The sequence below is a fragment of the Paroedura picta genome, chromosome 5 (genome assembly GCF_049243985.1).
Source record: "Paroedura picta isolate Pp20150507F chromosome 5, Ppicta_v3.0, whole genome shotgun sequence".
In the NCBI taxonomy this organism is placed as follows: Eukaryota; Metazoa; Chordata; class Lepidosauria; order Squamata; family Gekkonidae; genus Paroedura; species Paroedura picta.
The window spans coordinates 32,526,768-32,546,072 of NC_135373.1; the positions used below are offsets into that span (position 1 = coordinate 32,526,768).

The 19,305-nt window shown below is 49.8% G+C and overlaps 1 protein-coding gene and 1 non-coding gene across 2 annotated transcripts in view; one reads left to right on the forward strand and one right to left on the reverse strand.

Annotated features, from left to right (window-relative positions):
• FOXO6 (forkhead box O6) overlaps nt 1-19,305 on the forward strand; it is a 134,257-nt gene that overhangs the window by 87,121 nt on the left and 27,831 nt on the right. The gene's annotated exons all lie outside the window — the stretch shown is intronic.
• TRNAA-UGC (transfer RNA alanine (anticodon UGC)) lies at nt 16,527-16,598 on the reverse strand. The gene has a single exon. It is a non-coding gene; the product is annotated as a tRNA-Ala (tRNA).

Here is a 19,305-nt window from a genome sequence, read left to right on the forward strand (position 1 = left end):
CAAATCTCTGCTGGGAAAAGTTAGGGCTTCTGGAGCGCAGTCACTTTAAGACAAGCCTTGCAAGTGGAAACCAGGAAGTCTTTGAACTGACACCCTGGCCAATCAGGAAATACTGCCTTGCTATGAGGCACAGGGAAATAAGTTAATTTGCTAAAAGCAGAGATCTACACATTTACTGATGGCAATTTTTCAAATATCAAGGGTTATATCCACTTCTGGATATCGCGGGGGAAAGGTAGGGTCACTCCAGATCATACATGCATGTTGCAGAGGGAAAATTTAAAGCGCCCTAAACCAAAGTGGAAATCAAATTCAGTGTAGACAGCAGGGATTTATTCGAGCTGGCAGTGGGTCAAAAGCCCTGTGGAGGCGACACCCTGGAGCTGGCAACTCTGCCAGAGACTCTGAAGAGCCACTGTGGTCAGAACACAATTCAAGGTCAGTGGGCACCTTAAAGACCAATATTATTTCCCAGTGTATAAACATTCATGAGTCAGATCTCTCCTCACACAGTATCATTCCTAGTTGTGTGTAAAAGTACTACTGTTAGTACAGGTAGGACATCACTGCACTTCGCCCCTATTATATTGCCAGGGACTGACCTAGTCAGGATCTCAAGAGTTTATGATGCTGGTCTCTGTAAAGTGAGGCAACTCCCTAAGACGGGCCTGGAATAAACAGGGAGAGTGTGGGATATGCTCTGGAAATCCCCCCTTGAGATGGCTGTGAATAGGCCCAATGTGATTAAATTTTACCTCAGGAACATTAATTCCTGATTGGATCGCCTCTTTCTGGTGGGTGAGTCAGACCGTGGCTGCCAAATTCATCTGGTATTCCCTCCCCCCGCTCCCCCAACACAAAACATGTGTTTCAGTTGGTCTGAGGTTGCCCGGATTACTCCAACAGCTGGTGGATGTGAACTTCTGGAATGGGAGCACAGCCTCTACTGTCGACACAGTAGCAGATTTATTGTAGGCAGCCAGGAATACACCTGGCTTCACTGAAGAGACAGGGAACCTGTGGAGGAATAGCTCTGTGTATGGAAAGCAACCTTTCCCCACCTCTTGACAGCGGACAACCCCCTGAAACAATTTTTTCCCCGTTTCGAGGAACCCCACAAGTGATGTCAGATGGCCACGCCTCCCTGCCACGCCCCCTGAAAGTGACACATCACTGGAAGTGACATCACCACCCATGTTAACAGGCAGGCTCTAGGACAGTGGTTCTCAACCTTCCTAACGCCGCAACCCTTTAATACAGTTCCTCATGTTGTGCTGACCCCCAACCATAAAGTTATGCTAGTGTTCTTTCACAAAAATTAAACCGGAACGGACCAAATGACGTGAAGATCCATTGTTCATGATAGTACATAAATTGGTTGTTTTCCGGGGTTTCTCAGTTCAGTTCTGCCTCTCGTCCCAGCATGCCGATCTCACTCTTTTCCGCTGCTCCAGACAGTCGAATGCTCTACCTACCCTGCAAAGCTGTTGTGTGGATGGTGCTCCCCCAGCCAAGCTGCTTGCCCTGCCACGACCCCTGTGAAAGCGTCATTGGACCCCCAAAGGGATCCCGACCCCCAGGTTGAGAACCACTGGCCTAGGAGGACCGGGGGGGGGGTGAGACAGGAGGTGGTGTAAACCAGGGGGTAAGCATGCAGGCTCTGCCCCACCCAGGCATAGAAACCACGAGAGAACTCACTCACATGGGGGTGGGTGGGAGCAACGGGAGCAGCAGGTTCCCTAGCTTCTAGTTGAGTCCATTAAGGCAAGAGGGGAAAGGCCATGGACCTCTAGTTAGGAATCTCTGATATAAGGACTGTTCTGGGAGAGCCATGACACACCCCTCTGGCCTTACGGCATCGCTGTGAACGCGACACTTCCAAACTGTGCTGCCACCACCACCTTGGCCTCACAGGTTTTCCTCATCTTTGTCAGGTGCCTAGCGGCCTTCTACTCGAAGGGGACCAGTAGGCCTGGGCCTTCACCGCTGCTCCCTGCCCAACAGCCACTGCTGTTTCTCGTGGAGCCTCTCATTACCTGCGCTGATCCCGAGCCGAGCCCAGGGAGGACGGGCGGGGCAGGGGGTAGGCGGCTGGTGCGGTTGGATTTGCGTCAGCCAGTTATCCTGTTGGTTTGAAAATAGCTCTCGTGGCTTGTGGTCAGGAGGAGAAGGAAGCCGGCCTCATTGGGAAACAGCCCTCCCGAAGCCAAGTCTGCAACAGACGGGCGAAAGGGTGGGGCATCCTTTCAAATAAATGCCGAAAATCAACTAATCCCCCACCTCCCAGCCCACCCCGAAGGCTAGAACGGGCTGGAGTCATTTGTGGATTTAGGCCTAAGGATCATAGGAAGGAGGGCAAGGAAAGGAGTGTGCCTTGGAGGGACTCTCCTGCTTAGCTGCCCTCACCCAGCAGCCGGCCCATTGTCAACGTGAGAAATCACAACTCACAGTTTTCTGTACTGTTGCAAGACTTGGGCTTTTAAGAGTCAAGGCAGGGGTCTCGGGTGTATCTGTTTCTCTGCCGGTGGGAGCGTAAGTGTGGGGATAGTGAGGTTGATAGGCTGATCATGACTGCACACGGCCGTCTTCTGCTTCAGATTGGCAAATTTAATGTGTCAACTGCTCACCATATTTCTGCAAAGCAATATTTGTGGGTGGTTTGTGCAACCAAGCTCCAGATGATCCTTGGAATGTGGTATCCCACTATGCTCACCAGAATAGAATCATAGAATCATAGAGTTGGAAGGGACCTCATGGGTCATCTCGTCCAACCCCCTGCACTATGTAGGACACTCACAACCCTATCGCTCATCCACTGTAACCTGCCACCCCCTTGAGCCTTCACAGAATCAGCCTCTCCGTCAGATGGCTATCCAGCCTCTGTTTAAAAATTTCCAAAGATGGAGAACCCACCACCTCCCGAGGAAGCCTGTTCCACTAACTGTCAGGAACTTCTTCCGGATGTTTAGACAGAATTTCTTTTGAATTAATTTCATCCCATTGGTTCTGGTGTGTCCCTCTGGGGCAAGAGAGATGTTCTATCACCATGTTCATACAATGAAGAAATTTTGTTGCACAGGGACGGAGGTGGAGGAATTTGTGCAAGCCACTGCACAATCACTGTGCATGTGTTTGGCATATATATTTACAGAGATCTGTTGATATTCATTCTAGGTTACTGTTGTTATGGTCCTTGGCCAGTACAAACACAACGTTCCACAATTTAAAGCTAATGGATGATATTATTATTATTATTTAGAAGTCACCCCTGGTCAGTCATGGTCCTCCAAGTTGTTCAGCTTTCTGCCTTTCTCATATAATCTGCACAACGACCTTGCGGTACAGGCTACTTGAGAGGGTGTTGCTATCTCAAGGCAGTGAGCTCCAGGGCATACTGGGGGTTTCATCCTGAGCTCATGGGAGCCTAATCCAACACTCTAATTGCTACAACAGTTTGCTAAGGAGCAGCTAATCTCTTTCAAAACTGGCAGCAGAAGCTAGTTCTTCCGGCTCCCACATCTGCAGATTTGTCTTCCCTGCCAGAACCCTAACGGGTAGCTACAAACCGCACCCTGCCCTGGTCATGGAGAGACCCTTGTTTGTGGACATAGTTACTGCCAGGAGCCTAAAAGGGTTTAGACAGATTCACAGAGGAGCGATCTACCAGTGTCTATTAGCTGATTAAAGGGCTATTAGCCACACCTAGAGGCAGTTATCTCTGCAGGGGGTTGGACTCGATGACCCCAGAGGTCCCTTCTAGTGGTGTGATTCTGTGATTCCAACCAGTTCTGGGAGGCATGAACAGGGGAAGGCCTTGAATTGTATGTCCATTTTGTTGGCAATCCAGGGCAACTGGACGGCTGGACAAAATGCCGGGACTAGAGGGATGACTTCTTCAGGTGAGAGGAAGGGTATCCTCTACTCTGGTGAGGAGTACTTTGCACGCTATTGAGCGGAAGTGGGTCAGGTGTGTGTGTGTGTGTGTGTCGTAGGGCAGGATACAGGAGGTCCGTGCTGGGGGCAGGGCTGCAGGGGAAACATGCGTAAGGAGCCTCCTCTGGCCCCATCCCTTTCCTCCCTGAAGCCTGTGCTGTAATGGATTACACAGGAATGCCAGTCCCAAGCTGTGCTGCTGCGAGCAAAGATTATCACAGCAAGAGCAGCATTTCTGGGGAGTTAGAGAATTAATTAAGGATGAAAGGACAGATTTATCAGCCCAGGACTGAATAGCTGAAACGCTGCAGTGGCTCCTGTTTCGCTTTCTCCGGCTGCTCCGTGGCACAGAAATGACTACCGTTTGCGTGGCACCGGGATGCAAACTTGGAGCTCGCAGATCATGGTCCTCTTCTCCCTCTGCAGAGTAGCTTTGCCACCAAACAGTGTTCCATGAAGGAATTGTGGGGCCTTAGGAAGACTCCCTGAATTCTTTTTTTCTCCCACCCAACCTCTGGCCTTGACACCAGGAAACTCCATAGGTATGCTTTGCCTTTCTCCACCCATGGTAGATATACCACCACACTCGAAAAATTGAAGAACAGGAGGGAAAAAATGACCAGAAAATGGCCTCTATAAGTGGCGCTCTATGAATTTACCCATATCTCTATGGTTTTTACCATAAAGATGAGGGAGACTCTGTGGAATTGATGTCACATCCTGCCCACTGGCTCCTTGCTGATCCAGGTCTGTTGTGAAGGATGCCAAAGCATGATTAACCACAGCTTCTGGTACTTTGGGGGAAAGTTGGAAAGCGTCCTTTATGCCCTGTTGTTGGACCGGGTTTCTTGACATCCCTGCAAGGGTTTCCCAAATGGGTGGGAGTTAATTATTTTTATTTATACACACACACAAAACACACACACATTTATTGGGTGATATGACCATATATAGTCATGTTGACCTGCCCACCCCATTCCCAAAATGACGTGGAGGGAGTGGAAAGGGGAGGGGCCCCCAGGTGGGCATGCACACAACTATGCTTCCCAACCATATTCTGCACAATCGTGCCACTTCCGGGTTTTCTCAAAGCCTGAAGAATGTTTTAAGGGTAAGTTGAGAAAGGCTGGGTTAAGGAAACAGCTGTTTCTTAATTTATCAGGGGCACCTTTTAAATTAATCAGAAGGGGCTAAATGGATGACTCTAATCTGGATTTGAGGTTGAAACTGTCCTTGCCCTGGAGCCAGGAAGCAGGGGAAGACTAATTGTTTTTGTGCTTTCTTTGTGGCGCGTCCTAGGAAAATTTGGCAGTAGCATTAGAAATGGGATGCTGAGCTAGACAGCAATTTGGGCTGATCGATTAAAGTTTTCTTTCCGTCTTCCTCTCCTCTCCTCTCCTCTCCTCTCCTCTCCCTTCCTTCCTTCCTTCCTTCCTTCCTTCCTTCCTTCCTTTTTTCTCTCCTCCCTCCCTCCCTCCCTTATTCTTAAAGTAAAAGAACATTTGAATCCCATGGCGCCTTTAAGATCAACAGAGTTTTATTCAAGGTGTGAGCTTTCCTGTGCATGCACACCACCTCAGAAAGGAATTGCCCACTGATGAAGAGAGCTCACCCTTGAGGATTGTATAAATCAGTGTCAAAGGCCCACCGCTGTGAGCGAAAAGCCATGTGGCCCTCCAAGAAGCTAACTGAGAAGGTTTGGGTGATGTTTGGCACTTATTGATTTGAATCGGCTAGGTAGGGCTCTGACAGTGGAATGTCCATGGATTCACGGGTGATTTCACATTTAAATAAAGAAAAGGGAAAGTTACCCAACTCCGCTTTTAAGCTGTGGAGGTTCTCTGATAAGAGGGAGTGTGCGGTACAAAGTTAATGCAAAATTCATGTTAACCTACGCTATCTAACACCTACTTAGCACTTAGTAATACCTAGTCAAGTCATTTCAAGTTCTGAATTAACTGATTTGTGCATTCAAGTCAGTGAAGTGTTTGTACTGACTTCAAAATGGGAGAGTCACAAGACGCTAATTGCAAAGTCATGAATTGCAAATGATGACATCACGTATGCCCAGATTCATGCATTATTCCCAAGTCTGCAAAATAAATCTGAAACAATTGAATATATTTGAGAAAGTGTAAAAAAAACCCAGCAAAGGGTGCAAAGGCGCATTTGAACAGCAGGAAGAAGAAGGAGGAGGAGAAGGAGGAGGAGAAGAAGAAGAAGAAGAGTTGGTTCTTATATGCCGCTTTTCTCTACCCGGAGGAGTCTCAGAGTAGCTTACAGTCGCCTTCCCTTTCGTCTCCCCACAACAGACATCCTGTGAGGTGGGTGAGGCTGAGAGAGCCCTGATATCACGGCTCGGTCAGAACAGCCTTATCAGTGCTGTGGTGAGCCCAAGGTCACCCAGCTGGCTCCATGTGGAGGAGTGGGGAATCAAACCTGGCTCGCCAGATTAGAAGCCCACGCTCCTAACCAAGCGGGCTCTCAGGAGAAGGAGATTTAAAATTAAATGGCTCGATTCACTACCAGTGGCCATAGGGATGGCCACAGGCAGTGATGCCTTGAAAACAGGGATAAGACAGATTCATGAAGGGGAGCTCCATCTCGGTCTACTAGCAAAGACAACCTCCATGTGCAGTGGGCATCTTCTGTATGCCAAGGACAGGAGGCAGCATTAGGGGAAGGCCTTGGCCTTTGTGCCCTGCCCGTTTCCTCTCTGGGGCAACTGGTTTGGCCACTGTGTGCATTTACAGTCCCAGTTTCCGGTGATTCTTCATTGATCACTAGCTCTGAATTTTGATGTTATTCAGCTCTTTAATTATAAAAGGTTGGTAACCCCTGGTGTCATGGTTAGAGTCCAAATCCCCATTCTGCCATGAAGCCGAATCTACTTCACAGGGTTGCTGTGAGAATAAAATGAGGAAGGGAGTGGGAAAGCCATGTACTTCCTACCTGAGCTTCTTGGAGGAAGAGGTGTGGGGGATATCTGTTCCACTTAATATTTCCAAGGCCTTGGGGAAGGAGCTTCTCTCATGGCTTAAGTGCCACTCAGTGCTTAACACCCACTTAGGGTGCCTGCCCCGCCCCTGAGTGCCTCCTCCTCCAACCAGCTTGCCTGCCAACCAGTGGCCAGCCAATTGCCTTCCATCCCCCACCCCTGACCACCCCCTCCTCCTTCCACTTCTCTCTGAGGCTCGGAGGCTGTAAATCCCTGCTGGTGAATTCCCTAACAGCTGCCTGCAGCCTTTCCAGGTCTTGGGGGGAGGAGAGGCCATCCGCAGAGTTCTTCCACTCAACTCCCCCTAATCTAGCACCCATTGTATTCCTGAATGCAACGGGCTTGGCCCCTAGTACTTAAAAGAAATAACGAAGATTTTCTGGATGGGCCTAGTTTGGCAAATGACAATAACGATAGTGATGAGTAATTCCAAGGGAGTAGCGTTGCTCACTTTATCGAGGCGAAAGAGAACAAAGAGTCTTGTAGCACATGAAAGACCGACATGTTTTACGTGACGCCAGCTGGTTTTGGACTGCGTCATCAGTCTGGCATTTTAATTGCACACAGGCATGGTGTTCGCATCACTGTGACTGACGGGCCATGGGCCCTGTATTCGAGAGCACACCTCTTTGAAGGAGCAGCACAGCACAGAGAGGCTGATCCAGCGCTTGTGCAGTCTGACCTAAATCAGATCCATCCCCGGACTGGCAAACAGACACACTTGTGAAAAACCTGCTGGCTGTATTTGTGGATCATCTTATATCAGTTGTCTCCAACCGTTTTGAGCCTCTGGACATCTTTGGAACTCGAACACAGTGCAGTGGGCGCAGGTTAAAAAAATGGCTGCCACAGGAGGCGGAGCCAGCCACAAAATGGCTGCCACGGCTTACCTTCAGTCACACAGCGAAGCATCTTGTGCTGTGGTGGCAACTGCTGCCAAAGCAATGCTTAAAAAATCTGAACAGCCCATCAGATCTTGTGGCCAATCAGAAGCCTGGCGGGGCTAAAGCGTCCCTTGGTTCCGCCCATTTTTTATTAACACTTGGTGGGTAATGGGAAAGGTGTCACTTGCACCACGCTGGGCCACAAATGTGCTGGGCATTTGGACTTATTATTATGCTTCTCAAAAATGCTCACATGCATTTGAGTTTCCTGAAGATGCTGTCAGAGAGACCCATCTCAACTCTTCATCCGGCAGATGTAGGCCTAAATCTGATTCACAGGGTTGCCAATCTCTAAGTGGACCCTGAAGTTCTCCAGAAATTACTAATGATCTCCAGGTGACATGATGGCCCTGGAGAAATTGGGAGCTTCAGAATGAGTCTAACGCCACATCCCTGCTAAGTTCCCTCCCCATACTCCATCCCAAAATCTCCAGGAATGTCCTGATATAGTCCACCCCAACTGAGACTGCTGATAATGAAGCAAACCGGAATGCTTAGAGCAGGACTGACATTGTAACCAGAAATTTCCAGTTCTAGATCAAGCTCTTAAATTAGTGGATAGGAAACTCCTGGCACACATGCCCCAAAGCATACCGGAACGTGCTGCTTTGCATGCAGGGCAGGTTTGCCATTAAGGCAACCAAGGCGAACCCTTGAAGCATTAGCAGCACAGAAAATGCTCCATGGTAGAGCAGGAAAGAGGAGGAGACCAGTAGCCCCTTAAGACTGAAAAAAAAAATATGGCTGTGTAGGAGCTTTCATGAGTCATGGCTCACTTCTTGAAGGCAGTGACTCACCAAAGCTTCTACCCCACCCCACATTTTGTTAGTCTTTAAGGTGTTTCTGGACCCTGACTCTTTTCTAGTGCTATAGAAAGACCAACATGGCTCCCCATCTTGATCTATCTCAGTGGGAGAATGCCTCAGTGGGAGAATGCCTTGCAGAAGGTCCCAGGTTCAATCCCTGGCATCTGCAGGTAGGCGATGTGCCACACTTTGACCTGAGACCCTTGGAAGATGCTGCCAGCCAGAGCAGGAGGTACTGACCTTGATGGACCCCATGGAATTTTTCAGGATAAGACAGCTTCTTGGTTTGGAGAGGAGCTGTGCCGTGGCAGTAAAGCACCTGTTCTGTATGCAGTAGGTTCCCAGGACCATTCTTGGCATCACTAGTTTAAAAAATCAGGGGGGAGGTGATGTCAAAGGTCTCTACTTGAGACCCCAGACAGCAGCTCCTGGTTAGAGTAGACAGTACTAGCTTTCAAAGATCCATCGTCTGACTCAGAAGGCTTCATGGGTGACCAGCTGGATCCAAGGTGGATCTAGCAGCACCACTGAGTGGCCAAGCACATCCCTCCTCCTTCCCCTCTTTTAGATGATCATCATCATCATCATCATCATCATCATCATCATCATCATCATCAAATTGAAACATTAATTTAAAACTAATTGGCCCCTAATCTAATCATCACATGTAAACATTGAATTTTCCCCCCATCCCAAAAAGATTGTGTACCCTATTGATGGTGCTAAGCCATAAGTGTAGAGAGCCAGCTTGGTGTAGAGGTTAGGAGTGCAGACTTCTAATCTGGCGAGCCGGGTTTGAATCCCCATTCCTGCTCCACATGCAGCCAGCTGGGTGACCTTGGGCTCACCACAGCCCTGATAAAGGTGTTCTGACCAAGCAGGAATATCAGGACTCTCAGCCTCACCTCCCTCACAGGGTGTCTGTTTTGGGGACAGGAAAGGGAAGGTGACTGTAAGCCGCTTTGAGACTCCTTCTGGTAGAGAAAAGCAGCATATAGGAACCAATTCTCTTCTTCTTCAGTAATATCAGGGCTCTCTCAGCCTCACCTCCCTCACAGGGTGTCTGTTGTGGGAAGAGGAAAGGGAAGGTGACTGTAAGCCGCTTTGAGACTCCTTCTGATAGAGAAAAGCGGCATATAAGAGCCAACTCTTCTTCTTTTTTTTTCTTCATAAATATGGACTCTGGTGCATGCCTCACTCTTCCCCTGTTCTGTTTCTCGGCTGGATTTGATGTGACCTTTCAACCTAATTTGGAGCAGACCTCGAGCTGCTCTGGGTTTGCATCCAGGCCTGTTGTCTGAGGCATATTCCGCGGTCTGTGTGTGCGCGCACGCGTGTGTGTGTGTGTGTGTGTTGCAAAATCAACAAATGCCAATTAACCCCACTGCCATGTGCATTATTAGCCACCATCAAGGGCACAACCGGGCCGTGCAGTGTGGAATCTCATTAGCAGCCTGTCACCATTTGCTCCTGTTAACCTGCAGGGTGACAGGACTGGCTCTTCCTGGGAAACAGGCTTATTAAACCAGTGGCTGGAGGTCAGTGCAGCCCCCCCCCCCCTCCCCAGCACTGCTGAGGATGCGCTCCTCATGTCTCTGGCTGGGGTTTATCCCTGGGCTTTTTTGCTTTCTGAGTTGCCCATGAAAGGAACACCTTTGATGCTGTCAGGGAACCGAGAGGGCCCTTCCCGGGAGCGCCTCTCACAGCTTCCTCGGCCAAAGCAAACCTCTCGGCACCACGATGCTCTTGCCAAGTTCCTCCGTCACAACTCACTTGGCAGGCAACGGGAAGCAGAGGGTTCAACCAGAGGTTTAGGCACGGGAGGTTGACTTGCAGCAAACAGCCAGGAGGAGCGGCGTGACGGAGAGAAGGAAATCAGAGGTCCAGCGAGGTCCGCGGGAGTCCAGCTGGCAGCAGGGCAGATTGGCAGAGGCTGACCTTTCTGGCCCACCGTACCCAGGATGGTTCCCAGGGCCTACAAAGGCTCCGGACACTCCGTTTTAGGAACCGGGACTTTGTCCTGTTCTGCGTTTTTGTTCTCCTTATCAGAGGACATTCAGATAGAGCCAGTTTGGTGTAGTGGTTAGGAGTGCGGACTTCTAATCTGGCATGCTGGGTTTGATTCTGCACTCCCCCACATGCAACCAGCTGGGTGACCTTGGGCTCGCCACAGCACTGAGAAAGCGGTGCTGACCGAGCAGTGATATCAGGGCTCTCTCAGCCTCACCCACCCCACAGGGTGTCTGTTGTGGGGAGAGGAAAGGGAAGGCAAATGTAAACCGCTTTGAGACTCCTTCAGGTAGAGAAAATCAGCATATAAGAACCAACTCTTCTTCTTCTTCCTTTTGAGATCAGTTTGTCTTTGGAGGAGACAGCCCCAAGTTACAGGGCCCTCGCAACACCCTGAAGACCAAGCGCAGGAGGGGCAGTGGTCATGGATTGGGATGGGCGAGGTCTTTTCGGTCCGTTTCGTCAATGTGACCGACGCGAGGAATACGGTTCTGACACAGCTGACTTCGCCTCAAGAATTTCTGTCATTCCAGGGGGAAGAGGAGGGTACAGCAGACAATTCGCTTCTGCTCCCCTCAATTTATTATTTTTGTGTCCAGTTGGCCTTTCTCGCTGAGACTGAGGGCTTCTCCTACACTGCATACTACAGATTGTGAAACAAGGGTGTTTCGGTGGAGGGAGGGGGTTAAATTAAAATCAGGAACAGGCTTGCTCGGGAGCTGGTGGATTCTTCATCTTTGGAAATTTGTAAACAGAGGCTGGATAGCCATCTGACGGAGAGGCTGATTCTGTGAAGGTCCAAGGGGGTGGCAGGTTACAGTGGATGAGCGATAGGGATGTGAGTGTCCTGCATAGTGCAGGGGGTTCGACTAGATGACCCAGGAGTGCCCTTTCAACTCTATGATTCTATGATTGCACTGAAAATGAGGCGGACACAAACAACAAACCATGCATTATATTTTTATCCCATCCCATCTATGAAAGCATTACCTACCAGTTTCGTTTACTACAACCCTATGCCCTTTCTGCCATGCCTTGGGTGGCCCAGGCTAGCCTGGTCTTGCCGGATCTCAAAAGCAAAGCAGGGTCAGCCCTAGAGATGACAGCCTCCAGGTGGGGCCTGAGGATCTCCCCGGATTTCAGCTTACCTCCACACTACAGAGAACAGTTCCCTTGGACAAAATGGATGCTTTGAGGGTGAACTCTGTGACACTGTAGCTCCCCAAGGTCCCTGCCATCTCCTGGCTCCATCCCCAAATCTCCAAGAATTTCCCAACCTGGAGCTGGCAATCCTGTCTCCTGCCAGTAGACAGTGGGTACCTGGCCACCCTATCCCACCCTGGTTAACATTTGGATAGGAGACCACCAAGGCAATCCAGCAGGTCTATGCAATGGCAGACAAGGCTATCTATCTATCTATCTATCTATCTATCTATCTATCTATCTATCTATCTATCTATCTATCTATCTATCTATCTATCTATCTATCTATCTATCTATCTATCTATCTATCTATCTATCTATCTATCTATCTATCTATCTATCTATCTATCTCTGTTTTATTTCTGTTGTGATTTATATCCCGCCGCTCTCAGCAAGCTGGCTCGTGGTGGGTCACACTAAAACGCCTAATAAAAATACAATACTGACCCACAAAACGCCCATTAAAAAGCCCTATGGCAGTGACAAATCAACCTCATGGAGCTGCAGGCTTAAAAACAGTCACAGGGGGAACCCTGAGCACCGACCCCTCGCCCACGGCGATGGCTGGCTAGTAGGGGTCCAGTCTCGCACTTGGTTCTTCTCTCACCCAGGGAGGTATCAGATCTTGCCTTGAAAACCATCGCTGGGCTGACAGCAGTGTGGGAGCCTTCCTAGATCTGTGGTTCTGAACCTTCCTAAAGCTGCGACCCTTTAATCAAGTTCCTCATGTTGTGGTGACCCCCAACCATAACATTATGCAAGGGTTCTTTCACAGAAATTAAACCGAAACTGACCAATGGCGTGAAGATCCCTTGTTCATGATTGTATATAAATTGGTTTTCTTCCGGGGTTTCTCAGTTCAGTTGTGCCTCTTGTCCCACCGTGCCGATCTCGCTCTTTTCCGCTGCTCCAGACAGAAGAACGCTCTATCTCGATCTACCCTGCAAGGCTGTTGTGTGAATGGCACACACACCCCGCCCAAGCAGCTTGCCCTGCCGCGAACCCTGTGAAAGGGTCGTTCGACCCCCAAAGGGGTCCCAACCCCCAGGTTGAGAACCACTGTCCTAGAGCCACGATAGAAGCCACAACACCTCCCCACATGTGGACTGAACGCCTAGGGAGGGAGAGCATGCTGGCTGCACCCCCTGCCTCCACCTGATCGCTGGTCTGTCGGCATGGTGTGAGCACATGGAGGAAGTGCCTGCACATATGCTCCCTCTCTGCGATTGGCAATGTTTGGAAAACAGCATCGCTGATCCAGGGGAGGGAGTGCATGCAGAGACACTTCCTCTGCATGTGGGCACTGTGCTCACAAGCTAACACTGTCACAGAGGCAGGGATATAGGCCATGTGCTCATGCTTTCTCTCGTTGCCCATGCACTTAGTTACCATCTGTGTATGTCCCCCTCAGTATGGGGCTGGAGAATGCTCGGGTGCCACCACTGTTAATCTTGTCCATTTGCAAGGCGGCACCTTCAGGAGATTCCGCATAGCCCCTAGCTTCAAGATGCTCAGTCCCCTGCTGCTAACCAGCTTGCTTTCACGGATGGTGCCCAGCTAGCTACCCACTCAGCACACCAACCGGCTTGCTATTGCACACGGTGCTATGTGCTCTTGCTCAAAAGGCCTGCCTGTTACACATCCTTCCTCATTCTGGGCAGTTGGTTTAGCGGCTGCTCCTGTTGTTGTTGTTAGGTGTGAAGTCGTGTCCGACCCATTGTGACCCCATGGACAATGATCCTCCAGGCCTTCCTGTCCTCTACCATTCCCCGGAGTCCATTTAAGCTCTCACCGACTGCTTCAGTGACTCCATCCAGCCACCTCATTCTCTGTCGTCCCCTTCTTCTTTTGCCCTCGATCGCTCCCAGCATTAGGCTCTTCTCCAGGGAGTCCTTCCTTCTCATAAGGTGGCCAAAGTATTTGAGTTTCATCTTCAGGATCTGGCCTTCTAAGGAGCAGTCAGGCCTGATCTCCTCTAGGACTGACCAGTTTGTTCGCCTTGCAGTCCAAGGGATTCGCAAGAGTCTTCTCCAGCAAGAGGTTGCTCCTACACCTTGTTTACTCGGAAATCCCATTATCTGTCTGTCTGTCTGTCTGTCTGTCTGTCTGTCTGTCTGTCTATCTATCTATCATCATCATTTCTATTTGTATATCGCCACATTTCCTAGGAACCTGTGGAGGTTGACAGAATAAAACATTAAAAGACAATAAAATCCCCATGAAACCTCAATTAAAATAGACAAGCAAGTGGCCAAAAACGTATTTCAACAATCTATCCCATCCCACCTCATTCAGACAGAGGCTGAGTCTTCTTCCACTAGGAGTGAATAGGTGCAGATCTAACAGACTCCAATAGATTTGGGGAAGGGATCCTTGATGGAAACACCGGGAGTCTTCCCTGGCCTCAACCAAACGCCTATGTTCAGGTGGGTGCCCTCCCAAGGAAACATCCTTCAGATAGCTGCACGAATCATGCGGTTTCTGAGGAAAAGAAATAATCCATCTGAAAACCAGGACTCATTTTCAAAACTGGCATGCCTGCGTACCCAGCACCTTGCTTTGGGATGTTCTGACTGCATTAGGGTCATGCTCCAGGCCGTGCTTATGCCGACAAAAACGCAAATCTCAACATCCTAAGTGCCAAGTGAGTCCTACTATTGCGCAGATTATGTGAAAACTCAAAAAGATGCGTTTACCCTATGCAGATTAAGCAGATTTACATACTTCTGCTTATTTTGCTGGGCTTTTAAGGAGGGAAGATGAAGCCTCTTTAAAAATCTCTTCCCCCGGCTGCTGAGACTTTACCAAGCATGGCTCCTAGACTTCTGTGTTTATCTTTGTGGCCTTCTGCGGGGGCGCAAAACGCACTCCTCCCCTTGTTTTGAACGAGAAAAGCTGAGAATTCCAAAAACATGACTGTTGAAGACTTATGAACAATCACCACAAAGTTATGGGAAATACACACAGTCCTGGTCATGTGCAACAGGGTTGCCTGGCCTGTGGGAACTTGGTGGGGGCCAGGGCACAGGAAGGAAAAATGTGGCTGCTACAGCAATACCGCTGGAGTTCCCCCAGATCTCTGGCCTTTACCATGCTGAAGCAGGTAAGAGTGCCATGCTGTGGTGACCGGAAGTGACATCACGGCATCGGTTACATCATTTCCTCCATGGCATGTAACCTTTGAAACCTAATAGCTCTTGCCCCAAGTCTCTTAGGCTCGTATGTCCAACCAAGGCATGCGGAGTTGCCTTTTACACTGGTTTACCAACACAACGTTGTCTACTCTGAGGGCCATTCCGCACTGGGATCCATGTTGCAAATTGTTTGTGGAATGAAAAATCGCCATTTTAAATAGTGGAATTCGTCGTTATGCATACCTGCCTTTGTAGTGGAATCCAGTTGCGTTTCTATCGTTTCCCACAGGGTTCAGGTCTTGGCAAAAATCGCTAGAAAGGAAGCGCTATTGCTGAGCTGTGTCCCGCCCCTGGCCGTCAAGCAGCCAATGGGTGGCCGTTATCATGCTCCCAAACAGCCCCTTTCCCTTTAAGGAAGGTTTAAAAAAAAAAACCCACACCCGTTGCAACTAATATGCGTTGATTCGTTGCAAGGAGAGACCCATCCAGCTAGCAGGTGGTGTTTGAGCTGCCGTTTCATCGTTGCCACGCTCCCCCCCAAGTGAAAAAAATCCCCCCCCCTCACGGGCGCGATTTTCAGCCGAAAACAGTGTGAAAAATAAAGTGAAAAATAAACCAGCAAACGGGCCTCTGCGATGCTTGTGCTTGGTGACTTTAAACAGAGGGACTGCAGCCGGGGAAGCCTCACTGTGTAAACAAAGGCTTGCCGGTGCACTGATCTCCGCTCGCTCGGAGAAAAAAAATGGCGATTGCTTCGCCGGAAGATCAGAGGAGAGAGCCAGACTTTGCCGAAACCGCAACAATGGTAACGCACAGAACTTTCCCGCTAGTGTTGCAGATTGGTTGCAGGAGTGTAGCGCTTTCCGGAGGGTGAATCCACTTTTTGGGATTTCCCTGAAAGCGCTACAACGAAGCGCTTTTTGCAGATCAGTTTCAAGAGTGTTGCAGATTGTCAACGACGTTGTGCATAACGGCAAAACTGTAGCGATTTCAATTAGTAACCATTGTGCTATTTTGGACGAATGCGGAACGACCCTGACTGTCAGCAGCTGTCTCAAGTCACCCGCTAGTCCTGTTAAAGTTAATGCTGGAGACTGAGCCCAGAACTTTCCATGTCCAAAGCAGGATCTGTACCACCGAGGGACACTCCCTTCCCATTCTTTATACCGCTTTATACCATTGGTCTATCAAGATTAGCATTGTCTACATTGACTGTTCATGGCCCTCGAATATATCATGCAAAGAGGAGAGGTTGTGGCTCAGTGGAAGAACCTCTGCTTTGCACCCACAGGGTCCCAGGTTCAATCCCTGGCAACCCACTGGATGGTATAGGCAGTAGGTGATGTGAGAGAACTCTGACTGAGACCCTGGAAAGCTGCTGCCAGTTGGAGCAAGCAATACTGACCTTGATGGGCAGATTAGGTTCCAGCATGTGAGGACGTTCATGTGAGGACGTTCATGGGTGCCTTTCACATCATCTGCTACCAGATACTGTAACAGGAGATGCCGGGGATTGAACCCGGGACCTTCTGTATGCAAAGCAGAGGCTCTACCACTGAGCCATGTCTCCTTCCCTTTCCACAGGGCCCTGGAAATGGAGCTCTTCCACCAGGCTTACGGCTGAGGCCAGGGCAAAGAGAAGATATATGGGCCTCTCCAAAGGAGCAATACCCCAGCATAGGTCATTGATGGTGGTCATCCTCTCCCCTGATTTCCCAGCGAGGTGGGTGGGTTGGCTGCCGTCGGTTGTTGGTAGTTTTCTAATTGCTGGTTTTAAGGGGAAATATGGGCTTTAGGGGATTGTATTGATTTATTTTATTTTGTAACCCACCACGAGCCAGCTTTGCCAAGAGTGGCGTGTAATAAATTTAACAACAACAACAACAACAGCAACATCACTGTCTTTGGCCTCTCAGCAGCTAGGACGGGCTCATCTCTCTGCATCCCGCACTGTTCTCATGCTACCTCCACCCCCCCCCCCAAATTTGTCAATATAAGTACGATATCGCTGGAGCCTGTGCATTTGACAATGTGTTCCTGACCACTCTTATGTGTTTCTGACCATTCTTACCGCCACACCACGCGGGCTAGCATTTGCATCCGGGCTAGAAATCGCCTCCAAGTCATAGCTGACTTGTGGCCAATCCACAGGGCTTTCCAGGCAAAAGACGTTCCAAGGGGGGTTGCCGTTGCCTGCCTCTGTTTAGTTGGTTGCCTCCCATCCAAATCCTAACAAGGGTCAACCATGCTTAGCTTCTAAGGCCTGATGAGACCTGGCCCATCCAGGTCAATGCAGCACTGCCACTGATTCCCCCGCCCAAATAATTTAGTAATTTTAGGGTCCCTGTGTATTTCAAAGCTTCTTAACAATCTGGCATCATGAACTGAAGCTCACAGGTTGGTCCAGCTTTGGTGTCCCCAGAGGTGGTCAGCAGTCTAAGCGAGATGGGGGGGGGGGAAATCACCCTAGTCCAGCAGGGTCCAGCTCTGCAAAGCAGCCTGCTTGCGCCATGTGGTCTGTCCAATCCACCTTAGTCTGTGCACCCACTTTCCAGGGCTTCCTGCCCACGCTGTCAAAATCCTCAAGCATTCTCTGGGACCCTCCTGGCCGCGAAGGAGACAGAGAGAGACAGAGAGTGAGACAGAGAGAAAGACAGAGAGAGAGAGAGAGAGGCATGCGGCCCCAGCCTGGGGGCCCCTCGTCTAGACCGACAGCTGCTTGCCATCGGTTCATCTCAGGACAACCACGTGAGGCCGAAGAGACACGCCTGCTGCTGTGTGCAGCCGCCAGACTTGCACAGAGCATGTATTTGTGTCCGTGTGCAGGGATGGGGGGGGGGGGCAGAGCTGTCTGCATGGGAAGGCTTCTCCTGGAGAGGAGAGACAGGAAAAGAAGAGGGGAAGAGAGGGAGGGGATTAACCCCCCCCCCCGCAAAGCAAACTGGAGTTTTCTGTGTGTGTCCCCCTTCATCCTGTGCTTTCATAGTTGCCAGCTGGAAAGGGGTGTGGGCATGCACAGCTGGGCAGCTGCAAGTGCACAGCAGAGTTGCCAACCTCCAGGTTTCCCCTGGAGAATTCCTGGAATTACAGTGGATCTCTAGTTCAGGGGTAGTCAACCTGTGGTCCTCCAGGGAGTCCAGAAGGTCCAGCGTTTGCTGGCAGGGGCTCATGGGAATTGTAGTCCATGGACATCTGGAGGACCACAGGTTGACTACCCCTGCTCTAGCTAGCAAGGGTCCATTCCCCTAGAGAAAATGGCTGTTTCAGGGCAGGGGAGGGGCACTATATCCTGCTGAGGCCTCTCCCCAGACTCCACCTGCAGGGCTCGAGGAATTTCCTCACCTGGAGCTGGGAATTCTGGGATGGAGGCAAGGCTGGCCTCCGGCCTCCCTGAATCTCCCTTTTAAACCTTTCCAGGAGATGAATTGTGAAGGTCCAGATCTTGTCATGCTTATCCCCAAAGTCTTCTGGGGGAAGCTACAGCTCAGTTGTGAAGTATCTGCTTTGCATGTAAAAAAGTCCGGGTTCAGCCATCAGTAGGGGATGTAGGGGAAGATCTCTCAGTTCTTGGAGAGTTGTTGCCAGGCAGAGTAGGCAGCCCGGTCCTTGATAGATGAAGACTCTGACTCGGGGTAAGGCTGCATCATGAGTTCTTGTTATGGGCAGGGGCCATGGCTTAGGGCAGGGGTTCCCAACCAGGGTCCGGGGGAACCCTGAGGTTACATGAGAGCTCCCCAGGGGTTACGTGGCCTTTCCCAGAAGTTTGGATGGCTGCTGACATCACTGGAGCCCACGTCCCCAGTTGCTCTACAGCCTAGTCTCTTTCCTCACAATGGAAACGGGAAATGGCTTCTGCATCTTACTGGAGGATCTTTCTAAGCTCCCCTTTTTATGCTGAGGCCCGAGCTAAGTTTACCCGGCCTTTGGTGAAGCAGAATCCAGAGCAAACGGTATTAAACAACACACTTATAGTCAGCCGCCCTGAGCCTCAGGGGAGGGCTGTATATAAATATAATAAATAGAATGAATGAATGAATGAATGAATGAATGAGTGAATGAGTGAATGAATGAATGAATGAATGAATGAATGAATGAATGACCTACTATCTGATGAATCTTTTGAAATTACCAAATCTGTAGCAAAATTTTGTCTGGTAGCATATAGCGTTCGTGGAGTCAGCAGGCTTATGTTATGAGGAATGAGACTGAGATCACTTAATTCAGCCAAGCGCTATAGAACTTCCCAAAAGTCATCCTTGACATTTCTGATTTTTGTA